Below are 27,533 nucleotides of genomic sequence, written 5' to 3' on the forward strand. Positions count from 1 at the left end.
ATTTGTTTGTATTCACCTTACCATTTTACTTGTACAAATATTTAATGCTTTGTTTCATCCATTCACTCATTTAATCCTTAGACTATGTTTGATCTATTGTACAACTACCGCTCTACTTTAAAAGCAAATTCATTGAAAAAAAAACAAAAAACCCAACAACAAAGCTATAGAACTTCTCAATTGTCTCCCAAATACATTGTAAGCTTTCTTAGCTTGGCATTCAGAGCTCTAACTCTACCTTTTTTCATATTTTACATTTTGACCAAATTGGACTATTTATTTTCTAATGCCATGCTATTCTCTTATGGCTTTCTTTAGTGCTTCTAGAATGGGGGTCCTCCTCCCTGCATCTCTGCCTGATAGATCTTCCCCCACCTACTACTTTTCAAAATCTTCCTTCTGAAGTGACCTCTTCCTCCATAAATCTCTTAGTACTTTTTTTCTGGATCTTTTGGAAGCATTTGTGCTATCCTAATATGTCTGAGATTTTTGTGCACACACAGTTCCTTGAATTCCAATTTCCTCTATTTCTCATTTCATCTTTATAATTATCTCAGTGTCTAGAAATTAAGCAGTGCCTTGATGATTACTTAATTATTAAGTGTATTTGGGATGGAGTCTCAGATCTCCTCAATTTCTTCCTCAAAAAAAAAAATAAATCAACCAAAGCTTTCCTATTCAAATTTACAGAGAAAACTACTAGTAAGGACAATCAGCCTCATCCATAAGAAAGTAATATTTTGAAAAGTGAAATATCCACTTCAGCAAGTTATATAGACTAAGTTATGTATTTGGAGAAGGGAACATGGGATGTGATGCAAGGCTGGGAGGGGGAAGAGAAAAGAAAGATTGCCTAGACATTAAAAGAAAAAAAAACACAGGAAAAAATTGTTATTCTGCTTTATTAAATGTTAAGAAAGGTTTTGTTTGTTTTTTTGTTTTTTAATCTGCTGAAGCAGGTAGAAACCCTAAAGAGTGGAATAGGTTTTGCAGAGAAATGTTCACATGGTCTCAGAAGAATTTTTATTCTTATTCTAAGTCCTTTATATTCATTTTTGGAATACAGACCATTATACCTATTCTAGCAGCAGAAATAATTTGTTCTTCCATCTTTCCTAGTCGTTTTCCAAAAACATGACTAACTACAAAGTGGATCTCCCAATGCATTTGTCAAAACAATGCGAGACAAGCCCAGATGCAATACCAACAACAAAGCACTGATGATATTTCTGAAGCAGCACTTAATTAAGTTGTTGTTCATGCAGTAAAAACAACATCAGACTCTTGGGCCCAGCACGCTGAACAGAGGGACAATGCCGCTTCAGAGGCACTGGTAACAAGGACATGCTTCAGGCATAATGAAAGAACTTGCACAAATGTAAACGCAAGTGAGTCAGTAGATTATTGAATCAAAAAATAGTTTAAAAAATTGATCTCATTCCATAGATAAAAAACATCAAAAGATAAAAAATCATGACTTTTGCTACCTCACTGCAGAGTTAGAGTCTTAGCAAACAAAAGGGGAGCTCCACCCCCCTTATTTAGAGGAGTAAAAAGAAGGGAGTGTTCTCTAGTTTTACATAGGGATGCCAGATTTGGTTTTCTTTTTTTTGAACCATCAAGTACAGCCTTGTTTTCTGTGTTCGTAACAACTCACCCAAAGAAGATAAAGCTAAGCATACATAATATAATGGAAGCTCTAAGAATGGAGACTCTGCTTATACTGCACATACACAAGGCACACATTCCAATTATAACATCTTCTTTGATTCTAGATATTTTCAAGCATTTTTGTATTACTTGTCCATAGAGCATGTAGTAGGTGATGGTACTCAAAATAATTTTAAGAATGCTCACCTGACATCCATAAAAAAAAAACAAAAAACTATTCTCTTTTCATGACATTATATTACAGAAAGCATGATACAGTGTAAAGAACATGCGACGTGTCATCAGAAGACCTTTGTTTTAATTCAGGGCAGCCACGGACAAGTCAACTTAAACTGTCTGACCTCCAATAATAAGAATAATAGATATTTATATCATATTACCTGTAACTTTTTCTCAATTGATCTTCACAAAAACTTAGCTCTGTCAAATGATACAAATAATTCTTAAAAGAACAGTAATTATTGGCTACCCAAATATATCTTGGTTTAAGAAATATTTGCTCCACAAAATGGAGGATGGTGAAGAAGAAATTTACTCAACTTGAAATCAAAAGATATTCTCCTCTGATTATTCTTTTTATGGTCTTGGGCAAGTCACAGTCTCCACTTTCTCATCTTTAAAACTTGTGCTATTATGTTCAAAGGGTTGAAGTCAGGATAAAATGAAGCAACGACTGCAAAGCTCTTTGTGATCATAAAAAATAAGCCAGAATTGTCATCATTATTGCTGTGTCCCCTGAGTTATTAGGAAAGGGATATGAGAAACAAAAGAAATGAGGATATAGAATCACAGGCATAGTAGAAGTATTTGTGATTGTCAGAATGAAGCATAAATTTGAAGAAAACAGTTGAATGAGGGAATACAATTGTAAATCTGGCAATAGCAAGCAAAACACTGGCATAAAAAGAGACATTAGATCTTTGAATTGTACTATCAATACAAAGAAAGCTTTTACGTATTCATTTCACTTTTAACATTTTATAGGAGCCATGAAGAAAAAAAGTAACTAATTTATGATTATTCCAAATGTTGTTACTGTTTGTCCTTCATTCTCCAAGAGGACCATGGCAACAGGAAGGTGATGCCACAACTTGCAAATGAATTGGATTATAGTGAGGGAGAGCTGTGTAAAGTCACCAGCCTCACTTGTTCCTCCGGAGTCATCTGGTTCCAGTGGCAAGATATGTCAGAATGACTGGAGATGGCTCTGGGGTCTACAGTGGTGGGAGATGGAGAGGTCTATAGTAGGAGACCTTTGCCTTTTCAATCTAAGGTCTTTCTCAGGACTCAGTTTGACTAAGGCAACACCCCCCTCCCCCCCCCCCCCCATTCAATGATTAAGACTAGGTAGGAAATGAGACAAAGAATTACCTCTTCTAAGTAGTCAAAAAAAAATCAATCTGAGAGGGGAAGACCCTAAAGATTTCTGGGCAAAACAGAACCAAATGCTATTTATAGTCATTCTGATACATCAGGGCCCAAATAATGACTTAGTAGGGCTTGGGCTAGGACTTACTATTGGTCAATCAATGACAGCCAGAGTGAATTAGATTTTAAGTATGGTCCTAAAGGAAGAAATTAAGCTGGAAAAATCTGAAGATATCTTGCTAGGTTTCAGACATCAAAATTTGTTTTTCTTTCGGCAGATCATCCCTAGGTAAGATTATGATATGATTATGGGAAAGAAGGAAGGAAGGAGAGGAGTAGCTACATTGTCCACCTGGAACTGGCCAGTTGGGTCCCCAGTGGGGGAGCCTGTCTGCTATACTTACAAGTTGTTACTGATCCTTTAATTTCAAAGAGGACCATGGCATCAGGAAGGTGATACCATGACTTACAAGTGAATTGGATTTAAGTGAGGGAGGGTTATGCAAAGTCACCAGCCTCACTTTCTCCTCCAGAATCATCTGGGTTCATTGGCAAGTTATAGATCAGAACTGGAGATGGCCCCTCCTCAATATTGTAGATGTCTCATAAACGTTTATTGACTGATTCTGACAAGCTACTCCCTGAGTAAATCTGCAACTTATACTTAGTGAGGCTAGTTAAGTATTTTCTTAGCACATCTTCCCATATCTCAGGTTTCAATTCTCAGATAAGCATTTCTGTGCTATCTGAAAATATCTCCTTTACAGAGAAAACAACAATAAAACTGAGTAGTTTTCCCTCTGCCATCCATTGTTGTCTGTTCTCTCTGAACAGTGGCCTTCTCCTTATTTGATCTCCCTCTTGTTCCCCTACAGAGATGACTGTGGGCTCTTGAAGGTTAGGTCAATGGAGCCAATTCAGTAAGACTCATTACCTGGTGGGCAACAAATTAAGATTTTTGTTGTTGTTGTTTACAGCAACTTACAAAACCATCTATTCAGTTGTAGAGGGGCTGTAATTTGCATCTGTGAAAGCAGTTCCCACACCAGCAAAATCATAGGTCCTCAAAGTACCATCACTTGCATTTATGCAGTTTTGTTTTTCCAAAGGAAAAACTAATTGGGATAATATCTAATCTCACAAACTGCTTCATATCCTACATTCTATCACTGATCAACGTTCCCAACTCTCAATCCAAGCCAGTATAATAAAGAAATGAAAGAAAAAAACAAAATTAACATTTAAAAAACCCTGTGAAAGTGAAATGTGTATTCAATATGAGTGCTTAAAATTAATTAAAGTCATAAAATTGCAGTGGATTATCTCTGGTGGAATTTTAATCCTGCTGTAGCTTCCCTCTAACACTCAGTATACTCCTTGGTCAACAACCCTTTCAGTTCCTCTGGTGCATGCTCGGAGAATAACCATGAATTTCAATATTTGCAAAAGTAGCATACAATTAGGAAGCCAAGTCTTTGGGGGACAGAAAAAAGAGAAAAGTTCAGTAATGCATTTAAAAGTCAAATATAAATTGGACAACCTGTTATTTGGGTTGATCTATACATTTCTTAATGTCATGGACCCCTGTGTTAAACTGGCAATGCCTATGGACCCCTACTCAGAGTAATGCATAAAATAAAATATAGAGTATTATTAAAGAAACTGATTATATTGCAATACAGTTATCAAAAGATTTTTAAAAATATTTACAGATTTTAGGTTAAGAAATCCTGGTCTATATTATCATTCCCCTCTGTAACCTTGAAGACAAAATCTATCATATTCCACAAGTACAATAATTACTTTAAAATAAAGAAGAATCTTTATTATAATAAGCATCAGCTTGATATTTGTGATTCTTTATATTTATACTATGACATCTGTTAGTTCATTCCCTCTTTAGTGTTGCTATTATAAATTAAACTGTTGGTATAAAAATTTTTTTAAAAAATACATATTAGTTAAATAAAATAGATTAATCTATAAAAACAAATACCATCTCCAGAGTGCATGTACTGCCCTTTAAAACGCCATTCCAAAATATGGCTTATAGGTATTTGTGATTACTTTTCCCCAAACCTAACCCCTTGAGACAGTCTTTTGCTGTCTATGAATAGTTTAATCTTTTCTTGCCAAACAGTCAAGTTACATCCATCTAACATTTGCTCACTTTCCAAGGAACAAACAGTTATTCAGCTATCTGATACGTGACATGGTAAATCCAGATAAAAGAGAGATGTCTCAACTCTACTCTTGTGTCACTCCTATCTCCTGCTTAAGACTAGCATTACTCCATAGAGATCTTAGTGGGATGGTTTGAAGTTATTTGGAGGAATTTTAAATCTCTTTATATGAAATAGAAATGGTTGCCAGTCTGACTTTCCATATAACACAAACCAATTATGTAACCCAGAAAAGTAGCTGTCAACCATCCATCTCCATATAACGCAGTGTTTCCATAGTTAACACTGTAATATTTATTTCATTCATTCAATGGATATTAATTAAGCTCTTTCTGTCCTCCAAATGACTGTGATTTCCAGCTGGTGTGGAATCCGTCTAGCTGCTCCAAAACAGTATAGAACTTTGTACATCTCCTATAGCATTAATCACATTTATGATATATTATGGTTATTGGTATAGATGTCTTACTGTCCCCTCACTAGTTTAAAAGCTCCTGGAGGATTTATCTTATTTGCATTTGTGTCGCCTCCAACATGGCTTGTCATAATGCCTTGCTTATTTTGGGATCAAACATAAAATAGTATGATATATTGAAAGACAAAAAGGGACCATAGAAGTTATTTAGTTCACATTATTTTGTAAATAAGGAGACAGAGAGGTTAATTGTTTTGCATAACGTCATAAAAATTTTGAACACAGGTGATGATTTGGAACAGAAATGATTCCAAATCCAATGTTATTTTCCCTATAGCATGTTGCATTATAAAAGCTTAGTAATTGTTTTCACATACATTTCCTTTGATCATCAACAAAACCTGAGGTGTAGTTAGCACAAATATTAATTATTATGTCATATCTTAGAAATGAGAAACCTGAGACTCAGCAAGGCTTTGTTATTTGCCCTTACCAGAGCTTCCTAAACTAGGAAGGTCCTGAGGGAGGACTCAGATCTACATCTTTTCCTGTTTTTCTACCTCGAGGCTCCTGATTATATCTTAAGGACATGGAGAGGTGTCCTGGTGCATACACAAATGAGGTCAAAGCTGTTATTCTCCTGTCAAAGTCCCCAGTATTAACAATTTTTTTTGAAATCTCAAACAAATATTGTGCTATTTTAACAATTTAGTTTTATTTTCATTTCTCACAGCAACATGGAGACCATCTTCAAAAGACCATTTTGATAGGAATGATTTGGTCAGGAAATGGTTATGTCTGCATTGACAAATAAACCACCTGTTTGCAAATTGTGAAGGAGGGCAGTGGAATCTCAGGCGGGGCTTGAACTAGTATTGCCAGTTTAGCCAGGTAGTAATCAGCCAGCACGCTTAGGCTGCAAGTCACAGGCTAATGTTAAATCTGTCGATCATGGGACCCTTCGAATATGTCTGGTGAGCCATTATTTGAGATCAAAGCAAGGTTTCTTGGGAATTTCCTGGATGTTTACATGTGTATGTGTGTACACATGCATAGGCATGTGAATCCATGTACTTTTTTCATGTGTTTTCCATGTGTTTTTTCTCTGATCTCTTCCCTTGAGAAAGGAAGATGTCTTATGTTGGCAAGGTAAAAGTGTGACCCACCTGCTTGAGGCTTTAGACTCTGAGCTGACCAATCAGGAAAGGTTTGGATTCAGAATCTATCTCTATAGAGCAGAGAAAGCTGTAGCCATGAAAGTACTTCCCACACTTTTTCTAATGTACTTTAGGATCAGTGGTCATGGTACTCAAACATCATAGGAAAATTAAATGAAAAATTCAGCTAGATATTGGGATTTTTTTTTTGCTAGCCTGATGCCAAATGTAGGGATATTTGGAAACATTGTAGTGATTGAATTTTTGCAGTTTTCATATGTATTTTGGCATTATGTGAACATAGACTTTGCTGTTTTGAAAGCTGACATCCGACTGATGTTTTGACACATTTAAGCAACTTCATCAAATCATTATCCTAGTCAAATAATTTCTGTTATATATTGTTTGCCTGCACTTCAGCAGAACTGTGATGTCATCAGTGTGGGCTTAGGAAAACTCCCCCTCCATGCAGGCAATTCAACAGATGGTGTTACTGGGGAGGCAATATAAGGGGAAAAGCAGAAAATCAAAGTTCGAGTCTTACCTCTCCAGCACAACTTGCTTGATGACTCTGGCCAAGGTATATAACCACTGAAAGCCTCAAGCTTCTCATCTGTGAAATAGGGCTTAATACTATTTGCACATTGTATCTCTCAGCTTTTGCTGAAGATCAAAGGACAGAAGGTGTTTAAAAGAACTTTATAAACGGTAAAATAGTTCTAGGAGTTGACTTCAAATTCCACCTTTTGTCATTTAAACTTGCTAGGGACCAGTTTCCTCTTTTATGAAATAATACAGTATAAGTAATCTCTAAGGTCCTTCTTCATTTCTATATCTATGATGCCATTTTATTTTTATAATATTGCAAGGCACCATTCTGAGCTCTTTTCACTCTCAATCATACTGGTGATCACCTCTTTTCTCCTTCCCTTTATCTCACCTACTTAATTTAAAATCAATCCAATTTATTGCTTATGAAAATTCTTCCCTGCTACTGAAGGAAATAGTCCCAATGAGATGTGAGCAAATACATCTACCACAAACCATATGTTTGCTTTCTTTCTCTGTCTCATTAGTCTATGGATACAATCAAGGAGAACTTGAAAAAAAAAAATCTTGAGGCAAATAATACATTATACTTGGCTACACTTGCCTTGTATAGTCAAGGGCAGTGTGAAATAGATCTATGAACTTAAATAAAGATCCTTTATGCTTCTAAGCATTGGATAAACAAATGGATAGCCCAGAGCCAAACTTCTACTGGAATTATTGTAATCTGGGTTGTACAAGCCTTGCTTGAAAATTTGGTCAAAACCTTGTATTTGTTAGGTTAACATAGAAAATAATATCTTCTGAAAAAAAATAGATCATTAGGCCAGCAGGTGGGAAAGGTGGTGTTGTTTAAACTCAACGCCCAGTGGAATAAAATAGTCATGGTGTTACTACAAATCCCCTCTTAGTCTACTGTACTCTCCTGGCACAGAAACCAAGGCAGATGGCAAGCAAGGAATGGAGTGAGGGTTTGGGGGTAAGAAGCTGGGTGTAGGGTAGAGAGGGAGATAAATTGCTTGCTACTGTCTGTCTGTTTAACTCTCCATCTGGAATCCCTTGGAACTCTTCACTTGACCCCAACTTCATTATTCACACTAGGGTAGATATAATAATTCTAATAAGTATTTATATAATGCCTCACTATTTCTATAATGTTGTGCATACATTATTTGGTGCTCACAACATTTTGAGGTAGATTTTATTATCCTTATTTTAGAAATGAAGGAATTGAAGTTCAGAGAAGTTCACAGTGACTTTCCCATGTTCACATAGTAAATAAAAATCTGAATTAGGATTCAAACCCAGATCTCTATGAACTTATTTTAAGCGTTTTTTGGATGTGCCTCAATACTTGACTTTTTGGGGTGGCAGTATAGGGGTAGAGCTGACTGTGAGCTCTGTCCACCTTCAAGCACCTGAAAACAAGTGATAAGAGACAGTGGAATAACTTGCCCTGCCTCCTATTTTCCGAAAGTCCTGGTACTTAGAGTGAACAGCTGTGGAAACTGATGTTAGAATCCCAGTGGTGGGCTGGGGCCAGTTCATATGACTCATGGGAGCCTGTTTTACATTTTCAGCATGAACATTTACATCTCTGAAAATGGTAAATGCTGCAAAGGAGGGTTTGATTTGTTATTTTGTAGATTGTATCCCTTTAAAAAAGCGATAAAGAAGATAGTAATAATTCATATCAAATGTGATTAAGAAATCGTTTTTAAAAATTTAGGTTAAGCCAAGGTGTATCCTGTGCAGTTTTGTTTTTGGAGAGATGAGTTGTTAAACACTTACCAGCAACCTCTAAATATGCTCTGTACATCAACACTGTGCTTAACTATAACTGTGATGGAGGTTCTGATGGATTGGCTCTTCTTTCTGATAGCTAGCAAACTGATCATTCTTATCCCCTCATTTTCATGTTATTTTATGTTGTTACTGTTTTAAGTCAAAAATCTTTTCCCCCCAATACCTTTCATCCAATTCTCTCGTCTATAACATAGAGAGACAGCAATATTTTGTGTTGGTCAGAATATAGTACAGAAATAAGGAATTTTGCGTTTTGCTGTGAAAGATTTATTTTTTAAAGTACATATATAGGCTAAAAGCATGGATGACAAAGACTTTTCTTTTTAAACAATTTTTTTCTTAGTTTCTTTTGTATTCCAAGACAGAGATGATCTTATGAGCAAAATAGACCTTTGTAAATTTAATGTATATACTGCCGCTGTGGAACTTTTGGTAAAGTCTCTGAAAGAAGTTTTGGGAATCATAGTTGCATCAGGGATTTAAAAGGAATGACAGAGATAAGCATCTGGGACAGCATACTTTGGCACCAGACACAGTTAAAAGAATAGACTTTTAATCTTTGTCTTGGTGACCTCTGGCTGCCCATCAGCTAGATGTGAAGGATTGTAGTTTCAACTTTTGGCTAAAAGACCCCAGATTGCCTTTGCCAGGGAGAAGCTTTTTAGTTTCTATACATTAATAAATAGAAGATAATCATCCTATGGTTCTGAAGAACAGAAAACGGAAAAGAAACTTCTGTGGTTAACAGAAATATCCATCAATGATAATTTTCACAGCAGATGATATGACCTGGAAACATCATCTGCCCTGCAACATCCCTGGTTTAAATTATCCTGACCATGTCCATGACTTGACTGTGAAATAATGCTTCACAATTATTCATTTTTCTTGAATATAGGTGTTAAGCATATATGCTCTTTATGTTTTTTGGTCCTGTGTCTTCTGTATGTATGTGCTTTCCTCTTGATAGTGGTAACTTACGGGAGAGTATATACTCCATGTATATAAGGGAGTTCTTTCTTGTCACATTATTTGCTATGCTATTTATATAAATATATTTTCTTTTGAACTAACATATCCCCTGTTTGGTTTATGAAATGAATACATAAATCAGTGCTCATGAACTTCTTAATATATAAAACCAGCTTTAATCTCATTCCTGAATTGCATGTTGGACACTTCAATCTGGAAATCCTATAAGAAAGAACTAATCTTGCCCCCGAGATCTGACCATTCTCCAAACTTTCCTATTTCTATTAAGGAACCACTATTGTTCCACTCACCCAAGATGGTAATTCCAGAGTTATCTTTGAGTCATTTCTATCTTGCTCCATATCCAAGCAACTCAGTACATTCATCAGTTCTACATCCATAACATCTGTTACATCAAACCTCAGATTTCTACTCAAATGTTCAATAGCTTCTTTTGTGAGCTACTATCATAATCTCCTAATTGGTCACTTTGCTTTCAGCTCTTTCTCTATTCAATTCATCTTCCTCATACCTACCAAATTAATATTACCAGGACACAAGATTGACTATGTCACTCATTTGGTGAAATATCTTTGACTATTCTAAGTCGAAACTAAATAATACATACTCCTCAGGATGGCATTTGAACACCTTCACAAGCTGGTTCCAGTTTAAGTTTCTTGCTTTATTTCACGATTCCCCTTCATACTATCTATATTCTAACCAAATTGGCCCAATGGTTATTTCCTGAATTACTTCACATTCCATCTTTGTGTTTTGTAGACACTCTTCACCATGCTTAGAATACATTACCTTTTAACGTTCCTATTTTAGAATCATTAGCTTCCTTGAATTATGTTTAGTGAACCTTCTTACATAAAGCTTTTATTGGTAGCTTTAATTGCTGGAATGCTCAGTCACCTCAAATTACAATTACTTTGTATTTCCTTATTTGTGATTACGTTGTATCCCCCCAACCCCAATATAATGTGTCTCTCACACAGTAACTTTCATTTTTCTTTTTTTACTTCCTAGCACTTAAGGCATTGCCTTGCATATAGTAGAGTGGTTACTGAAGTGAAATGTTTATTTTTCCTTCCTTTATTTGTTATTTAAATATCTGAATATATTGCTACCTGTGTACAAATAGGAGCTGTCTCAAGCTTCAATATCAGCAAAGACTGGCACATAGGATTAAGGACAGCCATCAAGTGATACCAACAATTAGGTATTTGCCTTAATGGTTGTCTGAAAAGGGCAAGATTCCAAACTATATTAAGTGGATGCTGAAATCAAAATTTGTTTTCTTGTTTTGGTGGGGAGATACATTGAAGAGGGCACACTGGTTCTATTTCCTGAGCATGACTTTGGTTCCAAGCTTATTCTGTGGTTGTGGATAGGACTGGTTCAGGAAGAAACAGATCTCTGCATTCGTGAATGAAGAATGTTTTTATCCTAAACAGCAGGACTCAGTGGCTCATGGCAAAAAAAAAAGAATCATAAGAAAATGTTCATTCACAGAAAGGGGAAGTTTATATACAATCAGTTTGCTGATAGGTTGGAATACTCTCATGCAAACAATGAAAAGATCACAATAAAAGAACTATAATTAGGAAAATTGCCTAGTCTTTGGCTTGCAACCAAAACTGTCTGTATCCACTGAGCATGCTTCAGTTTTCTGTGATGACTAAGAGGAAAAAGCAAAGAAAACATGGGGATGAAGTGAACAGTGTCTACACATATAAATAGAGAAAAGTAGAGGACACTGAGGGAAACACAGTGTATAATGCAAAAAAACAAAAACAAAAAACCCAAATCTAGTAGATTTAGAATAAAACAAACTAGATTCAAAACTCTGTTTGGCTCTCTTTTACAAGTATGGCCTTCTGAGTGAGCTTTATTATTTGTAAAATGAGGCGGTTGGACATTTTGGAGTTGAACTGAGGCTGGCCAATGTTTCATTCCTGTCTTTATTGTGCTTCTGACCTCAAGGACTTTACCACCATGACTCAGGCTGCCTTTTTATTAAGAAAACTCCCTCAGCACCAGGAGCCTTTAATATCCATCCATGTTGCTGGTCTCTTCCTCTCACTGGCAAGTTCCTTTCAGTTCCACTTTGGGGGTTGGGCCCAGGCTGACCATGCTTCCTTCTCCACCTAACTATGCTTCTGATCTTGAGGACTTGTGGCCCGACTCCTCAGGTCCTTTCTCCTCTTGGGCTCCCTTTTACGTACTCTCTTCCCTGATTAGACTCTAATCTATTTGAGGACAAAAACATCTTTGTTTCTGCATTCCTGGAGCTTAGCATGACATATAGTAAGTGCTTAATGCATTACTACATGACATGTAAGGTATTTTCTAGCCATATCTGTGATTTTAAAATTAGATTTATGGTACTACTGTAATAGGGAATTCTGAATGCAAACAACACCTTCTCCGCAACTTAGAATCTTAGTTGCCTGGTATTCTGAGAGGGTAAGGGATTTGCCAGTATCTTTTAAAAGCAAAACCTGAACCAAAGTCTTCTTGATTCTGAGACTGGCTATCTAGCCACTGTAACATGGTGCTTCTACAATACTATTATTACAAATATATTTTAGCTCAGACACCAAATTCTTTCAGGTTCAAGTCCTATGTGATGATCATGCATTTCTCCTGGGTGCCTTTTTTATCTTCTCTCCTCTTCTTCCTTCCTTTCTCCATTTGCTTTCTAAGCTATTAACTAAATCCTATTTGCAAAAGGCACCTAAGGCCAAGAATTTTATTTTAAAATCATAGCAATGCTGCTTGTTCTCTTACTGTTTTCATTATAAGCCATTTGGATAATCAAAGAAGAGGAGAAGGACAAAGATATCTTGGGACATAATATTATTGGAGACAATCAACTCAGAGATCCTGGCTAAAAGTGAGACTCATTAGATCTAAATTGTACATAAAATGAAAGAGTTTGTGAAAATGAAATGAAATGAGGTTTAGAGGGCAGGGAGAAGGTGTCTAATAAAACCCAAGTGTTTATGGTTTTTATACCAGAGAAAGAGTTTAAAGCATTCAGAGTAAACAGCTGCATGCCGAATTCAACAGGCTGTTCAAATAGAGGATGATAGATTTGGACATCTGTATCTGTTCCGGCCACTGTCAGAATATAGTACTTGTGACTAATATCACCTAGCCTCTAGGGTACCATTCACATTTATGGGCAGAAACAAAACAAAAAAATTGAGTAAGAAAGAGAACACTTAAGGAGAGACCATCCCAAACAGTTCATTTAAAAGTGTTTTGTTTTTTTTTTTTTTTGGATATGGTTATGCTCAAAGATTTCATTCCAAAGACCTTGAAAGTACTTTCCTCAAAAATATTACTCTCATAAATACTGCTCCTTATTGTTTTTTTCTCTGTTTTCATATAGCCTCAACAATGACATATGAAAGAGATCAGGATTGGCCTTTGTGATTAGTGAAGAACTTCGATCAATTCTGATCTAGATGAACAAAGTTCATAAAATTGAAAAGTGTCCTTTTTCAAAAGATATCAATAAAATAACTTCTGTTTATTGAAATTTTGCAAGTCATTGTATCTAACTTTGCCACTGGCAACTAAAAAGAACACTTGAATAATTAAGTAATGTACATTCAATACAAATGAGCATGGAAATTGTCAATATTTTTAAACAGTCACAGACCAATGTATTTTTGACTGTTTCATTGTTTCTGGACTTGTGACTCCTGTTAACTTTTTTCTATCGTTCCCTCATTGAATTTTATTCCTGTACAAATCTAGTACGGCAAATATAAGAAAGAAAATGTAATTTCCTCAATAATAATTTCCTTTCGGTATCTGCTTTAGAGAAAAAAGGGGTATTGGATCTGATTTTTGCCACACTACATTTGGTTTTAGGTTTCACATATTGTAAATTGGTATAAAAATTTAAATTTGTCATTCTCTAATAATTTTAAGCAATCATAAATAATTTTGATAACTAGTTTCTATATATAAAGACCTGGTAATGTTATGACTGCCTTATTCTTGTTTTTTCTCACTATCTTCCTTGAAGTTCTCAACCTTCTTATGTATTAGTATCAGTTATCTATATATTTTACATTCCTTACCTTTATCAGAGAAATTGGCTATAAAATTTTTCCTAGTTAACTATTTTCCTTCAATTTTCATTTTTTTATTTTATTAATTCAAAGGCTTTGTCATTTTTTCTGATTGATTGATGTAATCCATATTGTCCTTTTTATCTTTTATGGTTTTCTCTATCTCTTGTCTGGTCAAGAGCTCTCTCCCTTCCTGTAGTAGTAAAAGATAACTTCTTCCATCTATTCTAATTTGTTATGGGGTCTTTCATATATATATATACATATATATCAATTTAAAGATGATTACAGAATATGGTATAAGACTTAAGGTAATCCTAACATCTACCAGACTACTATCCAATTTCCTTAGCATTTTCTTTTTTTCTTTTTTTCTTTTTTTTTTATTAATAAGGCACCCTTACCCCAGAAGTTGATGTTCTTGATCAGAAAATGCCAAGAGCCAGTGGAGGACCTTGTTCAGGGAACTTCAAGGAGGTCAGTGTTGACAGGATTAAAAAGTATGGGCTTTGGGTGGAGGTAAGGGATTTTGAGTTTGTTCCTGGAGGTGATAGGGAGCCACTGGAATTCACTGAATAAGGGGATGACATGGTTGTACCAAGAATTTAGGAAAATCATTTTGGTGGCTGAATGGAGGATAGATTGGATTTAGGAGCAACTTGAGGCAAGCAAACCCACCATCAAGCTACTACTACAAATAGTTCAGGTGTGAGGTGATGACCTGCACTAGGGTTGTGGCATTATCAGAGGAGAGAAAGAGGTATACTGGAAACGTGTGGCAAAGGTGAAATCAATAGATCTTGGCTCAAGAGAGAATAATTAGGTGAGGTCATCTGTCAATCAGTTAGCCAATAAACATTTTATTAACCACCTGCTATGTTCCAGGGACTGTTAAGTGCAGGAATGGAATTAGATGGAACATAGTATAAGAAAATCACTAAAAGAAAGGATAAAAAATGCAGTCCTGAAAAAAAAAAGGTTTATGCAGTACTGGTGAGAATTATTTCATACAACACAGGGGGAAACAGGTAGTTTGTAGAAAGAGCCACAAAAACTTAAAAATATAAGTATAAAGGTTCTTAATAGTGGTCCTCTCAGCAATATATTGGAGGAAGCTTTATCTATTCCTTCACAAGCAACCTCCTAGCACCAGTCTAAAGTGAATCCATGGCAAAGAAAAGAGTGAAGTTTGGGGACAGGACAAAAAAGATAAAAAAGTAGGCCCAATTAGAGTGGCTACTCAGGGCCCCTGCATTAATGTCACCCTCACTCTCTGAAAGTCATGGAATTCATCCGACCTAGTGTGAGAAAAGGGCTGGGGAGATATGAAACAATGATGGGCCATTAGAAGGGAAAATATTGGTGGTTAAGAAGCACCTTTCAGCCTCATACAAAAATCAGAAGAATGATTAATGAAGATAGACAAAAACTGACTGATGAGGGCAAATAGACACTTTTCAACAAAGGAAAATGAGTTGAAATTCCCCAAGGAATTTGAACGTATCTAAATAAAATCTGCAAGTCACTATAAAATGCGAGCAACTCTAAGAGTCTTCAAAATTATTTCAGAATAATAAAGAAATAAGCAAAAGTTTTGGGTTAGCTGAGTGTGAACAGAGTAGACTGGGGCTGGGTGAAGTGCTGGATGCATGTTTTTTCCTTCTTGAAATTATTTTGTATAAGTTTTTATATTATGTATTTTATTATCTATTTATCTCTGTTTATGTTGTGCCCACCATTCAGTAGGAAGTTAATTTCCTTGAAAGCATGAACTGTTTTGTTTTGTTTTTAATGAGAATTGCCTCCTAGAAGGTTCTTTTATTTTTTTTCTTGCTGTCATTGCTAGTGTTCTGGATTTTAGAAACACTTTCTGGTATTATTTGGTGTGATGGTGGGGAAAGCTGCCCTAAAGAATACCTCTTACTCTACTGTCTTCCCTGGACAATCATCCTATTTTCTGTTACCATGTGAACTTGGAAAGCAGTGATATCCAATATACTTCACTTTGCCAAAACCAATAAATTCATAATTTAAAACATGTCAAACACAAAACATGACTGATACAATATCACAAGTGCAAAATGAGGAAGGTGGATCTGGGTCAGACAAAGAGAAAGAGATCAATAAGCAAGACACTTTAGGTGCCAATAAGTGGGTTCATAAAAAAAAAAAAAAACTTCATAGATTTGAAAGAAAATATCACGTGAGTGCCTTTATATGTTCTTTGCTGATGCTGTTACAAGGGAGAACATTAGATGTGATTTTTAATTTCCAATTAATACGACATTTCTATCCTTTCATATGTACCTTCAATTTAGGAGGGAAAGAAACCACAAGATCTTCATTAATGAAAAGATATTCTCCTAAATAAAATCAGTAGCTAACCTTAAAATTCATTGGTCACTTATGCCTACAGACAGACTAACAAACATGGTTATTACACTTACAATTCTTTTCATTCCTCAATGTAACATTTCTTTCTAGTTATAAATATATATAGAACAGCAATAGTGGAGAGAATAGTAGACATGAAGTCAGGAATACCTAGAATAAAATTCCACATCTGTGGAATTTATTAGCCGTGCTCCTATAGGTTATTTACCCTATCGGGGCCTTCTAACCATGTTCATCTGGTTGTATGTGTTTTTTCCCTCTTGAAATTATTTTGTGTAAGTTTTTACATTATTTATTTTATTATCTGTTTATCTGTATTTATGGCATTACCACCATTTGGTAGGACGTTGTTTCTTGAAAACAGGAACTATTTAGTTGTTTTGTATTTTTATCTCTGTGCATGTCAAGCGTCATTGGCATTTTACAGTGGTGCTTAATAAATACTTATTGGGTTAAACAGGTCTTATAGGTAGGGTTTTGATTTCATTGGTGAAAAGCATTCCTCACATTCAGATCTTTGACTACTCTTGACATATATATGTTGCATATACATTATATATATATATTACACATATACGTAAGGTTATCAACTAATAATCTTACATATATTATAGATATCTATATCTAGCTACTTATCTATAAAAGGTTATTAGTTTTCAGCTACTATGAAAAGAAATGACTATAATCATTTCATCTGGATGGTGGTTAAGGGGTAAAGTTTCTTAATAGTTTAACTTAATGTTTCTTAAAAACATAATGAGTAGTTCCATATATGCCACATATGAATCACCAGTTTTCAAAAAACAGAAAAATCAATGTGCACTATTACCCCATAAAAATTAATAATTGCACTGATCTTAACTCAATAATATATTTATTATCTACCATAAATAACTGAATAATCAATGGACAAATATGTATCAGGCACTTATTATGTCTAGAACATTGGTTTAGGCATTCTAAGGAATTCAAAGCTTAGATAAGCAATGGCCCCTGTCCCATTTTAGCATTCTGCTTGTAGAATCAACTTATTTATAAGTTGGGCCATTTTTCTTTTAAAAGGACTGGAAATAGATTTTTTTTTTGGTCTATGATGTTATCAAGAATGTAAATATTTAAAAATAAATAAATTAATCCTTAGTGCTTTGTGCAAAAGAGGAAGCTAATAAAGGCTTGTTGAATTTAATTGAATATATAGTATGAATGCCTAAGCATCCCTTTTTACAAGAAAGAAGAAAATGTTTTCATCTTGAATCAAAATGTCATGTTTTCCTTGCCCAGTGGATTTCCCTTGGACTAGAGGGTGTAGCATTCTGGGACTTGGTTTCCAAGTTCAAACTTGAATAGTTAATGAGATTTATTGTTTATTTGCTTGTTTTTAAATGTTTTAAATCTTCAGAAGGGCACTAGAATGGAGCCAAGTAAGAGAGGTAGATAACTATATAGAAAACAAATTGGGGCATTTAAAAATCTCAACATTTCTTTATGTAAATGCTCATATTTTTACTGTTCTACTCTCAATTCTACTCTAAATACAAGTTAATATTTACCGTAGTACTCATTTTTATTGCTGCTCTTCAATCATTTCAGTTTTGTCCAACTCTTTGTGATCCCATTTGGAATTTTCTTAGCAAAAATGCTGGAGTGGCTTACCATTTCCTTCTCCAGCTCATTTTTGCAGATGAGGAAACAGTGGTTAAGTGACTTGTCCAGGGTCACACATCTAGTAAGTGTCTGAGGTCCTATTTAAACTGAGAAAGATGAGTCTTCCTAGTTCCAAGCCTAGTGCTCTATCTACTGCACCACCATGGTGCCTCTGTTGTTGAATCGGATTTATTTTGGGATAAGCCATATTGTACGCATTATAGTGAAGACTGTAAAGTTGGAGTTTTAAGGGGACAAAATTTTCAGACATTGCCTAAGGTATTTACCTGAATTGTACTAGTGCTGGTCTTTAGAATTAATAGTGTTAATGTGCTTTATCTACCTGCTTTTGATAAATAACCATGCAAAAAAAGTGAGTATTTTTAATTAAATTTTTCATTTATATCTTACCTTTAGCATACTTCCTTCCTTCCCTAAAATCTTAAACTCAGTGTACTCTGAAGCCCATAGATTGGATGATAGGTCCCAGCCCAAGCTCCACTCAATGGGTGATTCACTGGACCCTCCTGGCTTAGAGTGATTATCAATAATAACTGTCTCTTTTTCCCTCCCAGCTTGATTTAGTTGTTTTTTTCTTTTTCTCATTAAAGTGGACATTCCTGGACTTCTTCTTACAGAGGCCTATTCACTGAATGGGCATTACCTTGCTGCAGGTGAGTAACTGAAAAGGCCCTTTGCATCCTGAGTCACCTCCAGTCATCCTGATGAATATCTGGTCACTGGATCCAGATGGCTCAAGAGGAGAAAGTGAGGTTGGTGACCTTGCACAGCTCTCCCTCACTCAAAGTCAAGTTCAAGTCATGTCATCATTTCTCTGATGTCAAGGTCTTCTTCAAAAACGAAAGATGAACACAACTGCAGGAAAGGTGTTAAACACATAGACATGCAGCCCAAGATACCTAAACAAGATTAAAATGTAATTGAGAAATATTTACCAATATAAATACATATACTATGAAACAAAGATAATATTAATATGTAGTTTTCTTAGTTAATATGCAGCCTATAGGTATACTTATTTATGGTTTAGTGGCACCTGTTTCAATTTGAGTTTGACACCACTGTACTACATACTTGGCATTATTACTTAGCATTAATAAAGCACGTTGTATTTTCAAAATGTTTGATAATCATTAATTACTCATACTTCATAACATCCCTATAAGGTAGAACACTGATTACAGAAAATTAAGACACAAACAAAGCAGACTGCTACCGATAAGAGAATCCTCATTTACAAATGACAATTTCCCAAATAAAATATTAGTAACATACATGCAATGATATTTACAAGATCCTTTGTATTGCTAGATTGAAGAATAAGTCAAAAGACTTTTACTACAGATCTTAGATTTCTATAGTGCTTTTTCTGAGGATGTTCATATTTGAACATTTGAACAGGATGTAAACATGGAAATATTATTGGGATTTTTTCATTTTATAAAAGGACTTCTAGAAATTAGTTATCTTCCTACCTTAAGGCTATAATCATGGTTAGAAAACTTAGATATACTGACATCCAGCCTAAAGATTTCTAGGGGAAAAATTCACAGCCTTCTTTTAGTATTTTCATAGTGATTTTTAGGAGACTGCAGGGCCCAGAGAATTCACACAGTGAGGTTTTCCTCTTGCCTGAATAACATTTTGATACAGGCAAAATAGGGTGACAATGAACATCAAAGAAAGCCTTGATCAATGAATTTAACATAAGAAACAGAGAGATAGTGCTATTGAAAGAAATCACTGGACGGAGCTTACGTACCTTTCCATGCTGATCATAATTGTATTTTACACAAGAGGAATGAGTTACAGACTCTGACTTCCTCCTACTATTGATGAGAAGCTTCCAAATACAAGAACATTAAACTTAAACTTGAATGTGTGACCCTAAGGATGAGATCAGTGTGAATATAACAAGCATGTTCCCTTTCCTGGAAATTGTAGAGGTGAAGTTTCTCAGTTTCAACTGGGAATAAATCTGAATAAGGTAGACAGTAGAAGTAAAGTAAAAGAATTACCTCTAATATATTTTATTCTTTTATATCAATGATATTTTTCAAAGTTTTCAATGTATTTTCTTTTAAATGAAAAAGTTACTAGTGTTATCTAGGTGGGGCAGTGGACAGAGTTCTAAACCTGAAGTCAGTAAGACTTGAGTTCAAATGGCCTCAGCTATTTCCTATCTGCATGTCTCCAGGCAAGTCACTTAACCTTCTTTTGCCTCAATTTCTTTGTCTGTAAAATAAGAATAATATTAGCACCTACCTTCCAGGTTTGTTGAAAGGATAGAATGAGATAATTTGTAAAGCACCTGGCACACAGTAGGTGCTGTAGAAATGTTAGCTGTTTTAGTATTAAAATGAAAAAGAGGTTTAATCATATTCCTTTTCTCATTTTAATTCCTATATTTAGTGACAAATGACTGCAAATGAATGACTTGGTGGTAAATCTTGCAATTGTTTTGTTTATTTGTATGTGTATCCACACAATATTGCATAGTTCTAGTGCAGCTAACATCCATATTTGTGTCTACATCTAAGTCAACATAACAGGAAAGGGAAAAAATGAAAACTTACATAGAAAAATGAGATTTATTGACAGATACTGTTTCTAGGCAACTGAAGGTAAAGGGGCCATAGATGAGTGACTAAGTGTTTGGGAGTGCTAAAGACATCTGAGGATGCTTCTGGTACAATTGAGAGGTAGGAAAGGAAAGGAGGCAACTCCAAATATGCCTCAACCTTCTGCTTATCGGAATCACCTCTCCTCATTTCTTGAAAGCTCTATATCAGTCATGGGTAGGAAACTAAGATTTTAATTTTTACCTCTGTTCTGTGGATGTGTACTTAGGGACCTTTGATCATTGTAACTGGTCACAAGAGTGAAGACAGGGGAATTGGGGAAGAGTCTGATTCATGCTGACTTGACATCTGTTCTTATAGAAGTAGGGAGCTACTCTTGCTGACCTAGGCTCTGAGAAACTGCAAAGAACTTAAGAACTCATATTTCCAGTAGTAGGCCATTAGCTTAAAATTGGCCTCATAAGAAAACAAAAAACAGATTGCAATAGTTTCTTTATGTCCTGATTTTTTTTTTTTAGTCTTAACTCTTTGGTATAACTCTCCAAAGGCTAAAATATGTTAAGATTTAGAAAGTGCCTTACCTCAATTATCTCACTGGATTCTCACAACTCTATAAGCTAAGTATTATTATTTCCACTTTACAGATGAGAAAACTGAGCCCGAGAGACGTTTAAGTGATTTGACCAGGGTCACATGGCTAGTAAGTGAATGAGGCAACACACAAACTCATGTCTTCCTGGATGCAAGTCCTATACTGTGAAACAACATGTAGCTGACTAAACAACAAAAATATTAATGTTCAGACAAAGCTTTCTGTTCAGTTCTTTTGGTACTAGGTTGTCTCGCATCTATAAGATAGGCCAGCAGGCAATTACCAGAGGATAATACAGTCCCTGAACCACCTTTATAGAAAAAGCAGCTGTTACTGAGAAAATGAATTCCTTGCTAAGTGTCTTCCCAGTAAACTCTATGGGGATATAGGTTACAAAGTCCCCATGATATACATACTGTAGGATAGAAATATTTTATTTTTAGAATCTCAGAAAATATTGAAACAGTTTGCTATAGCAACGAGAAACTGTTTGTTTATAGCTAGTATTTAATAGTGCTTTATGGTAACACATGTACACTCATTTGATTTTCAAAAGAACCCCGGGAGAGAGGGGTTCCTATTATCCTCATTTTTCAGATGAGGAAACTGAGACACAGAGAGTTAAAGTGACTTGTTCGGGGTGACACAGCTGGTTTGTGTCAAAAGCAGAATTCAAATTCAGGTCTCCCAGACTCAAAGTCCTGTGCTCTATCCATTGTGCCATGTAGCTATTATGATGATGAGGCCCTTCTAAAAAGATTTCATTCAGCAAATCACTTCTTTTTAAAGGGGCTGTGATATAGTCCAAGAAAAGGCAGTAAATTACAGTGTGTTTAACATACCAATTTAGTGCTACATAAAACTACAAAAGTGTACATGGGGTGGGGTAGGGAGGGATTGCTTTGCATTTTCCCTTTTTAAAAAGTGTTTTAAAAAGATTAGGTAAATCCACCCAGTCATTAACCCCTAATGGTTACACAATTGCAGAGTTTGTGAGTTAGAAAGGACCACAGGAAATACCCATTATACCATAAATTACAAAAAGCCTCCAGATTCTTCTTGATAACCTCCAAATGAGGGGGAATCCATGATCTCTTGAAGATCTAATTCTGGATAGCTCTAATGTTTAAGAATTTTTTTTTCCTGATAGCAAAACCAAATTTGCATCATTATTACTAACATGTCTAACTACATAATCATCACTCTTTCTACCCATTTGGGATGAAATAGAACAAGTGTGATCTTTCTCCCCAAGTGACAGCCCTTCTGATGAAGGACTTGAAAACTTGAAAACAATTATCCTTCTACTCCCCAGACTAAGCATCCCCAGTCCCTTCAACTGATTCTCATACTCAATAGTCTCAATGATGGTCACCAAGCTTGTTGCCCTCTTCAGGACACTTTCTACCTCATCAATGCCTTTCTTAAACTGTGGTATGCAATGCTGGACATAGTACTCCAGGTTTTTGTTGTTTTTTTTTTCCATTAATACATTATCTCATCAATGTGAGTAATTCCTACATATAACACTTTAAATTTTATTATTTTTTTGATTTATGAAATATAACAAGATTTTCATAACATAGTATAATAAAAAAAGATGACTGCACATGAAACTGAAAATTCACTATCTACAACTATACTATTCCTTTTAAATACACAACAGAGTTATCATGTAAATTTCCTTTTTGCTTTCCTCCCTGCCCCCCAGATGGTTACCATTAGACACATATAAATATGTATGTACATAATATGTATATATATACAGATTATTCTATACATACTTCTATTTTGTAATTATTTCTCTGGATGCAGATAGTATCTTTCTTTATATGTCCTTTAGAGTTAATTTGGGCATTTATAATAGTCAAAATTAATCACCCAAAGTCATTCTTAAAACAATATTGCTGTTACTGTATACAACGTTCTCTTGGTTCTGCTTATTTAACTCTTCATTATTTCATGCAACTCTTTCCATGTTTTTCTAAGATCAAGAGCCTCATCATTTCTTAAAGCACAGTAGTAGTAGATACCCAAAATTTGTTCAACCATTAGCATTTTAAATAGTTACGGGGGGGAGGAATTTCTAAGGTCATCTAATCCAATATTCTGATTTTGTAAATGAGAAAAATGAGGTTAGAGGGGTTCAGTGACTTAAACCCATATCTCCTCTAAGGGAGCAGCTCTAAACCTAGCCCTCTTTCCACTGTGCCACCAGGATTACAGATCATCTTAACTTGGCTAGTTTTAGTTCACGTTCTCATTCTATGTATCCTCTATGGAGGATCCAAGCAAATGGAGGCCTTTCTCTAGGTTTTTATAATTCCATGAAAATAAATACAGTGCTCACTCATGTTGTCTCTCATCTGTTATCCATCACTTTGGCTCTATAGCTCGTCTACCTCCTCTTCTACCCATAAATTTCTTTCATGTTATGATTTATGCTGTGCCTCATACCTCATTTTTTCTTTAGTAATATGATGCAGCGTATTTATGCTTACCATATGTCTCTCTATCGTACACTAAGTCACCCACAACTTTGAGTCTCTACAAGTTTTATTATTTCATGATTCATAGCAATCCATATCAGTAGAAAAATATAAAAGACATATTTTTGTGTAATAGAGAAATCTGTGATTGTTGAAATCATTATACAGTTGTTTACATTTAGTTCAGGTTGTTTTCTTCTATTTAATTCTAGAACTCACTCAGTGTCCATCTGACTTCTGTTTTAAAGATGCAGTGGCATAACAGGCTGCCAAAGACTCACTTCCAATCTCCCCGGCTGGAAGTGGCCTTTCCTGGTTATCCTCTAATTACCACTTGAGCTCTTGACTTTCCTCTGAGATTACCTCCCATTGACTCTGTATATCTCTTAAATATACCTGGTAGTTTGAATGTTGTCTCTCTCATTATGATGTGAGCTTGAGTGCAGGGACCTTGTTTTGTCTTTTATTAGAGTATCCCCAGTATTTAGCACAATGACTAGAACACACTAAGTGCTTAATAGATTCTTGCTGTTGATGATGATAATGGAAAATAAATATTTTTCATCCATATTTTTAATATGTGGATTGTTAGGTCAACTTCTTTTGAGCTGCTGTGGATCTCATTAAGGAGGCTTTATAATATATACGGCTTTGTGTAATCCCTAAGATATCAATTACAAACAGGAGGATTTGGGAAACCCATTCATCTACAGGAAACTCCTCTTCCATTTGGACCCTGATCTACATATCTTCCATGACAGTCAAATACATTTGCTGTATGTATATACATATATGTATATATGTGTATATATACATATATGTAATTTTTTTTGTAACTTCTTTAATCTTGAACAAAATTATTTTTGTTTTTCGTCTGTCGGATAATCTTCTACAATAGAAACATATGTCTAGAAATATTGCCGGACAACTTTAAGGCTCTGTTTTGTTCTTATAAGCCAAATGCTTAAAACATGAATACATAATATTTAACATATGAACACTGTAGCATATTGAATTCTTTATAATTATTAGGCAGTTGTGAAGACATTGTCTATTGTATAAAATTGTTTGTAAAGCCTGTTTGTTCCTTTTCTATATTTTCATCAAAGATACACTGATATATGTGTGGATCATTTTGATTAAGATTTGAGAAAGATGAAAAGAGAGACATATGGGTCAGTAACTATTGAAGTCTTCTTGATTGCTTTTGTCAGTAATAATGCAATCTGTAGCTTATTATATTTTTGCCAGTTGTTTGATATCTTACCTTCTTTCACATCTTGAAATTGATTCTCCATGTTTTCAAAACTATGTTGTCTCAAGCACAATTTCTTAGTATTATATCAAGTTTGCTCTAGTTATTCTTCCTACTATAGCTTTAATGTCATTTCTTCTTCCTTATATAGCTTATCAGGTGCAGATATGGCAGAGTATAATCATGGTGGTTCCATTGTCGAAAATAGTTTGTTAAAGCAATGTTGCCAGATCTGTTCCATTTTTTGTTTTCCTTAAATTCATTCATCCTTAAATTTTCTTGGGATGATCTCTCTTAATGTTGTTTGACTTTCTGTAGATCCATTTTTCCCTCTCTTGTTTGTTATTTTATTAGGTGATACTGCCCATCATTCTCCACTACCGCCTTTGCAAACTATGTCTTATGAATCTGTATTTTAACCATTGAAATCTCTGACTGCTGTGTCTCTTCATTTGGCAGAGAGACTACAGAGGCAGGGATACTGTGGCCTCAAGACCACATGCCACCTTCCACATCTTTGGTGCACAACAAATCCTTTTATTAGGGAGATTTGTTCTGGGAAGTTTGGTCTCAGTCAAAGGGCTGCACATGAGGACCTAGAGGACCACAAGTGGATGCTAGGCCATAGGGTCCCCACCCCAGACCAAAATATGTTAGTTAAGGTAACTTCTGGATTATGTTTTTCAATCTCTTTACTGTATCAATTACCTTCCATATTTAAAAATTTATAGGAAATTCAATAGTTGGGTCAATGAATTTGTCTTTATCAAAAGTTTCAGTGGGCTGTTTGAAAATGTTAGTTGGGTATTGTTATAAGTGTGTATCATATCTTTTGATTTTTCCCTTCTAGATTGTTGCTGAATTGACTTCTGCTATAACAAATCATTGGTTTGTCAGTTACAATATGGTTAGTTTTATTTGCTACGATGGTGCTTGGTGTTCTTAGTAAGTCTGCAAAACAGACAAAAATTACGTCATCAGAGAAATGTAAGACAAAAATTTACAATGGTCTGGTTACATAACAAGGGCAAAGAATGATTATGGGACAGCTTCCATAGTCTAATGCTATACTAACAATGTTAGGAGAAAAAAATGAAGGCTTGTAGAACAATGGGTGAACTCCTTTCTGTGAATGTTTGAATTTGCTGTTGACTTTGTCTTCTGATACTATTCTAGAACATAATATTTATGATATATAGCTGTGAGGCTTCTGAATTATTGTACAAGCCTTAGCTTCTTTTGCTTCTGAAACCTAAATCATTTTCCAAAGTATTTTTACATCCCTATCCTGTTTCAAATATTGCTCTCATTCAATATGAAAGTATGTATGGACTTGATTTAAGTCCTTTGTGACTTTGTAGAATTTCACAACCACTTCATCCTCTGCAATGGATATTAAACCATAAAATTATTTTCATGGTGACATGTAAAAAAAATGTACATGCACTACATTACCAGATGATTAGGTATTCCAAGAAACCTACTGTTCACTTTAGAAACATGATCAAAGTAAGGCTGTCCAACCAGTCAGTCAGTAAACATGTAGTAAACATCTACCATATGTTCCAGGCACTGTGCTAAGCACCAGCTATACACACACAAAAAAAAAAAAAGGCAAAAGACAATCCTTTCCCTCAAGAAGATAAGTCTAATGAGGGAGATAACAAAAAATATGTACAAAGAAGCTATACACAGGTCAAATAGGAACTAATCAAAATATAAAAAGCACTAGAATTAGGAGGAAGTGGGTAAAGCTTTCTCTTGAAAATAAGATTTTAGCTTCAATTTAAATGAAGCCAGGGAAGGCAATGGTTAGAAATGAAGCAGAGCATTGCAGGCTTCTGGACAGGCAAAGGAATGTCTAGAACTGAGACATGGACAGTTTTGTGCACTAAACATCAAAGACCAATGTTACTGGATCAAGAGTACATGACAAAGAGTTAAGGTGTAAGAAGACTACTGGGGAAGAGGGAGCTCACTTCTGAAAGGTTTTAAATGCAGAATAGCACTCTGTATTTGATCCTGGAAATGATATGGAACCACTGAAGTTTGTTGAGTAGTATTCTTTAGGAAAATCACTTATGTGGCTAAATGGCGGATGGATCAGAATAGGGAGAGACTTGAGGTAAGCAGATCCACCTACAGGCTATTGCAGTAATATAGGTGTGAGGTAATAGGGACTTACAACAGGGAGATGACAGTGTCAGCAGACAGAAGGACATATTCACTCTTTGGAGAGATGTTGTAAAGATGAAATCAATAGGTCTTGATAACAGATTGGATATGGTGAAGGAGGGGTGAGTTGAGAGACAGTGAACAATCAAAGATGATACCTAGG

General features: G+C 35.2%; 1 long non-coding RNA gene across 1 annotated transcript in view; it reads left to right on the plus strand.

Annotated features, from left to right (window-relative positions):
• The window catches only part of LOC140509483 (uncharacterized), a 76,326-nt gene extending 56,929 nt beyond the window's left edge, over positions 1-19,397 (plus strand). The window contains exons 3-4 of the long non-coding RNA XR_011968779.1: positions 14,613-14,695; positions 18,868-19,397. This is a non-coding gene — a long non-coding RNA (uncharacterized lncRNA). The remainder of the gene's footprint in view (positions 1-14,612; positions 14,696-18,867) is intronic.
• Positions 19,398-27,533: the final 8,136 nt, after the last annotated feature.

The sequence above is a fragment of the Notamacropus eugenii genome, chromosome 6 (assembly GCF_028372415.1).
Source record: "Notamacropus eugenii isolate mMacEug1 chromosome 6, mMacEug1.pri_v2, whole genome shotgun sequence".
NCBI classification, from domain to species: domain Eukaryota; kingdom Metazoa; phylum Chordata; class Mammalia; order Diprotodontia; family Macropodidae; genus Notamacropus; species Notamacropus eugenii.